Raw genomic sequence first — 6,641 nt, 5'->3', positions numbered from 1 at the left:
ACAAAGATGCTTCTGACAAGGATTATTTGGTTGTGTTGATATTCAGGCTGTTTTGTCATCTAACAGCACAATGGATCATTCAGAAGTTATAAGGACCAAAGGACCAACACTCTCAGACAACCAGTATAACAAATCTAAATTTCCTCTGTTACACGTTATAACAACTTTGATGCATATCCGATTATTTGTTTTTCTTTATTCAGTCCTTTTTATGTACTTTTCTTATAAGCATGTATTTGACAGTAATTCTGTGTCATATATGCTGTCTGCAGACCCCCAGCAGTAGTTTCAGAGACCCCTGACTGAACTCTTTCACTGTAGAGCTGCATTGGCCGCAGCCCCCACCGCCCTGAGACAGACACTTCACAATCTATCACACATTATTAGCACTTATATGGTACTGCACCTGCGAGAATGAGTTCCTCACGGACCTGCCATTGAAAATAAATTGTGTCCTACTAAGTTACTTTCTATATGAAACTCCCTCCTTACTTGCTGTCTGCAACCTTGTACCAATGTGCATCTTCTCGGCTGCTTGGGGCCAAGCGTGATGAGAGATTGATATTATATTTTCTAAAATAAGCCGTGCAGGTCAAGCTAAATCGGGAAAAAGCACTATCAAATGTAACCTTCAATTGATTTTATTGGACAGTTTTGAGTCATCTAACAAATTCAATCCAATTTGCCAACTATTAGACTTATAATTTGTATCATATTTGACTTATTTCAGTATATAAATAAATAAATTAATAACATATTTTTATGCATATGTGACGTGTGCGTATGTGCACTATAAAATAAATGGTGCTCAAAGTGGTTCTTTGCTTATAATCATAGGGGAACCAGTTTTAGTGCTATAGACGGTTTCATCTTAACAACATAAACAAACGATTCTGCGCATGTGCACTTTTGTGACCCCAACTGATTTTCCGGTACACATTCACAAACAATAGAGTGCCTGGAGATTATTTCTGATAACAATCAAAAGAAACCGAGAACCGATACTTGACTAAAATTGTGTCTCCAACATTTTGAATATAGACTGCGATACCAAACTCAACCGCTAGATATCAATGTACCATACGGTTTGTTTAAATGCAGCCGAAATACAGGACAGATTCAACAATTGATATTTAATCAAATGAACATACAACAAATTGTTTATTTAATACAATTATTATACAGTAAAATAATAATACAAATGAATTTTAACATAAATGAGATTAAATATAAATAGTTATATTATTAGACACTAGCCAAACACAAACCGGAAGTTATCTGGGGGTCAGGGCGCGCGCCCGTCCGATGAAACTTTCTATTTAGGTCTATTTTATGAAACGGTGTGAATACAGTTTGTAATTCAGCATTGGCTTCTCGTTAGTACAGATTGTTTCAGATTTAGAAATGCACGCATTGGCAAAAGTCAAATTGATCAAATATTCTTGTGTTCGATCCAGTTCATGCCGACTCTCAAGATAGCACACACACTGTTATCATGGGTTTACATGCAGGGTTGTTCCTGGAAAACTGGATTTTTGCTTGTGCTTTTAGATATATATAGATATATATACATATCACAGTTTAGATAGGAACTAAATCAAAACTGTGGGGGAGCAATGCTGATTTCAAAGGTCTCTGCATAGTCAGCAACCGGCCTGTCACGAGAGCAGATGTAAATAGTTTTAAGGTCGCTTCAGTCTTGCTGTGATCAATTCAAATTCTGTGGAACCAAAGCGGACACATTAAAGGTCAGCAATGCAGTTATTCATCTTGTGTATTTAACTTAAATGTGTCAGTCACATTAGTGATCAACAGCCAACTGCTCATTATCACCTCTTTATCTAAAGATAGAACCGTCTGTTGTTAACAAACTAAAATAACCTATACTAGTTTCAATGCTTGGATGCCACATGATAGTTCATTAGGTTTTGAAGAGAATTTGTCACTCCAGGATCTGGACTTTATGTCTCTGCGATCAATGCAAAATATTTTGCAATAGTATCTTAGGACTAGTTTCTAATGCAATTGTGCTCCTGAAGTAGGCCTACATTCATCCTGTTTTAAGGATGTGTAGATATTTTTTCTTGAAAACCAGACAAAAAAATAAATGAATACGTTGTTTGGAAGTAATGACTATAATTAACATCGCACAACTTCTTATTCTGTTTTGCTTTAATGTCTATAAATAATATTTTTTAAGATAGCACATGACACACCTTGTTTATAAATGAGCATAACTCTTGTAGCTCATAATTTTCTGCCGGCTGAGAGATAACAGTGAAAACTGAGGTTTTTGTGCCACCTACTGGGCTAACGGTTGGGTTACATTTAAAGGATAATTAACCCTTTATTTATTTATATTTCATTTTTATTTTGGAATCAGCACTGATGTAGCAGAGATTTATGGCACAATTTTTCATCACAAGAGGTCAAGGCCAAAAGTAGCATTAACCTCATTAATTGTTTCATTTGGTCAAATGGGTACTGGAATGCTTACTGGAATATTACAAGCTAAATGATGAATGGCGTGTGATATATGAAGTAAAAGTGTAAAGTTTAGTGTAAATATGGAAAAAAAACATATTTCTATAAATAAAACCTTCTAGCATAATAACTAACATAATAGCATTACTCATCTTAAATGATAAATATCAATATGACTAAATCTCATTAAAATGAAAATCTTTATAAATCTTAATAAAATCATAATCTTAAATATAACACATATAAAGTGAGATTCTGGTCAAGCATTTTGTCTTGTTTTCTACAATTTCTTACAATTCTTAAATCATGATACATTTACTTGACAAGTAAATTGACCTGGGCTTCGTTTCCCGTCAGTGCCGTTTCTTGGTATATGCGGACTATGCGGCTGCATGGGGCCCCGCAGTCACCAGGGGGCCCCCAAACGGCAAGTTCAGCCTCATATTTTATGATATTTTGGAGAATTAAAAGCCCCTGTCTTTATTTGCGTGTGTTGCATGCATTCATTATGCATTCATTTGCAAAGCAGGTAAGTGTGCATGGAGTAATCAGGTGAAAATCATCACCTTTGGGCTGGGCTGTCACGTGGTAGTGACATCTGCCGACAGGTCTGACGGTCACGGGATGACTGACAGCCGCCCACTGAAGTGATGAGAAGAATGGTAGACACTAATTACAATGTCATCGAAACGTACTTATGTGTCTGGTGCAGAGAAACGCAAATTAAGAAAACCGATCACAGGATAAAGGATAAGGCGTTTAATGTGGGTGGGGACACATGACATGATGCAAACTTTTAGTTACAAGTTAGTTTGCTACTTTTGTCATGCTGGGTAGCTCAGTTAGCCTCAGATAAATGTGAGCTACCTCAGCTAACGGGCTATGATTGTTTGTTTATCCAGAGTCTGCTTTACAAAAAGGCTCAAATAAATGTGTCTCAAGCATAGACGTGTACTATTTTATAAATAAAACCAATTATTATCAGACTGATTAGTGTTACTTTTAGTAGTAGTAGTAACAGTATAGCTGCTATATTATTCAGATTATTCATATAGCACTATGAATTTTAAATGAAAACTTTGCTATAGAATATTATGCAATTCTTTGCTCTATTGTATTTTTATTGACTGTGGTTTGGTTACTGAACAAATCTGCTGACTTAACTGAATTAGCCTTGCCAAATTTATGAGAATATATATTGTGACAATGTAGTTTACTAATTTGAACAAACATGTACATTTAAAGCATAGGACTGCTAGTTGTACACTTTGTAATGCACTGTGAGATATATGCAAACATATTGTCATGATTCTGCCTTCTCTTGTCTTGATTTTCTGGTCTAGGTGCAGAATCATGACAGACCCACGTGTTTTATGTGGAGAGAAACATATTATTGTCAATCAGGACATAATGTGCGTTCTCTCCAGTCTCGTCATTTGGCCCCGCCCCTCTCGTTCCTAGTATTGCTTTCATCCTGTGTCTCATTACCCACACCTGCCCATCATTATCTCCTTTGTTAGTCTCCCTATTTAATCCCTCTTGTATATTGTCTTGTGCTCGTCGTTGTACATGTTCCTTTGCCTGTACTGGTTTCCTGCGCCATGTCCCTGGTTTGTTGCCTTGTTAAATTCCAAGTTAGATGTTTCCCAACCCCGTGTTTGTTAAGACGTTGTGTTGGGTCTGTTATTTGTTTTATTTTTGCCCCCCATATGGGAAGCGTTTGTTTTCAGTTTTGTACTCTAGGTTGTCAGTGTTTTCCCCCATTGTGGGTGTTTGTTTTGTGTTATTATTTATTAAAATCTTGTTACCCCTTGCATCCGCTGCCTGCACTTGGGTTCTCCTACCACGTTCATGACACATATCGCCTTCATATCATATGGTGCTCATCACTCATTTACCTTCATGGTAACACTTTACAATAACAGTACATAAATGATCATGTACTAAGGTTCAAACTAAGTGTTACTTTATTATGAACTAATGATGCTTTTACTTATTATTATGAATAATCATGAAAAACAGGTGTTTATTATTGTCTGAATCAGAAGAGCTTTATTGCCAGGTGTGCTTGCCACGCGATTTTCTTTGGTGTTGAAAGCTTCTAGTACACACATTCAACACAATGACAAGTTGACAAATTATAAGGTTTAATTACAGGTTATTATGGTTAATTTTAAACTACTGCAATATATAGCTATATAACTTTTTTATTGGTTGTGCAATAACATGGATGCTGGTCCATTATATACTTATTTAAGTGAAGTTATTTATTGTTTATTGTTTTGGAATGGTGGGTTAAAGCTTTTTTATGTTATGCCACCTCAATGTTTACATAAAACATTTTTATGAACACACTGTATCTGTTGCACTTATTAATGTACTCTAGCTTGCTTTCCTTTTAAAATGTAACAAAATGCTCCATCATCACAGAATATATGAAAAAGTAAGGAATCTCTACCTCAGAGTTTAAAAACATAGGGGCCCCCAAATAGTATCTCGCATAGGGCCCCCAAACAGCTATAAACGGCCCTGTTTCCCGTGCTACGAAGACTCTAAAGGTATATCTTAACTGCAGGTACCTTAGGAGGTTACGTCCCACATTTACCAGGTGCTGTCCATGGCTGTGGTGCTGAATTAATGGACATCGATCTCTCAACAAGAAATATTCACTCTATTTGGACTGCTTTATGCGAGATAGCGGCGTTCTTTATCAAATAAGCACTTTAAAAATAATTGAAGCTGTATTCATTTGGAGACAAAAAAAAATATTTTATTTAATTGTGGCAAAGCTGCTGGGGATTAAAAAAAGTTTATTCCAGCAACTAACAATTAGACTTGTCACAACCCGGGATGAGACACTAGGACAGAGGACCCAGACGCAGACAGCGGGTAAGGGGTTAATACAAGACATTTAATAATAAATAACAAAACAAAAACCCACGTAACATAACAAAACAGGGATGTATAATGACAAAGATCAAGAACACTAAAACAAGATTAAAGTTAACACTAGACATGAACTACAAAATAAGTAAACTAGACAAGACTTGACAGGGCACAGGAACTCGCCACACAAAAAAACAGAAAACACAGGGCCATGAAATAAAGGAAAGAAATCAAGGGGGAACAGGTGTGGGGCATGAAATAATTAATAAGCAATATGAGGAAACAAGAGGAGGGGAAGAGAGACGAGACGCGGGAAAGTGTATGACAAGCCATGAGGGCCAAAAATCACTCTCTCCACATTAAACATGAGGTCCTGTCATGATCCTGCCACTAGACCAAGAGAAACATGACATGATGCCCCAGAATCAAGGCTTGTATAGTTCACACATGTATTGTGCTTGCTCACTTGATGTTTAAGTGGCGTGTTTACAGCACGAAGCATGTGGCTTATGGCAGCGTTTATTACAACATTTTTACAACATTAAAATATAATCAACATTATGAATCACACTAACAATATCAAGAGGAATAATATAAACAAGTATGCCATAATTGTTCAGCCCTAAAATGTGGTATTTTGATATTGCAATAAAATGTTTAATAAAAAAAAAGACTAAAAGAGAGTCAGTGTGTCTTTTCCCTATTTTCGAAATTAAAAGTGTGCTATGAGATACCTTTCGTCATACCTGTGTTTGGGAACACCTGGTTTATATTATCATAAAACAGTATATGTTGCTAAACACGTGAATTTGAAATGAAAAACATCTGAATTAAGGGGCTGCTCCGTTGAGTTAGTTAGACCAACAAGATCTAAGAGAAAATGAATTTGCTCCCGTGGCAGGTGACAGTTTTGTAGAATTGTCTCTACTGATATGGTAGCCAAGGGACTAAAATATTCTCTTATGAAATTAACATTTTACATTTGGCAGACGCTTTTATCCAAAGCGACTTACATTGCATTATCCTATACATTTGTTATAAATATGAATAAAATATATAAATAAATATAAAAATAGCTACGTCACCTCCTGCTTGTCACGTAGATGATCTTTGTGCGCGTCGCGCTTTAACATATCAGAAAGCATATCAGTATCTTGGCTTGAGAAGCGTTCAGCTTTTGCGCCACAAAATGTCCAGTGCAAAAGTGCTTTGACTTTTTAATTTTATTTAACATTATTTTATTTATCAGTTATATTGAAGATACCTTTTTG

This window comes from Barbatula barbatula (assembly GCF_947034865.1).
Source record: "Barbatula barbatula genome assembly, chromosome: 18".
NCBI classification, from domain to species: domain Eukaryota; kingdom Metazoa; phylum Chordata; class Actinopteri; order Cypriniformes; family Nemacheilidae; genus Barbatula; species Barbatula barbatula.
Note: the sequence above shows the minus strand (reverse complement) of the source record.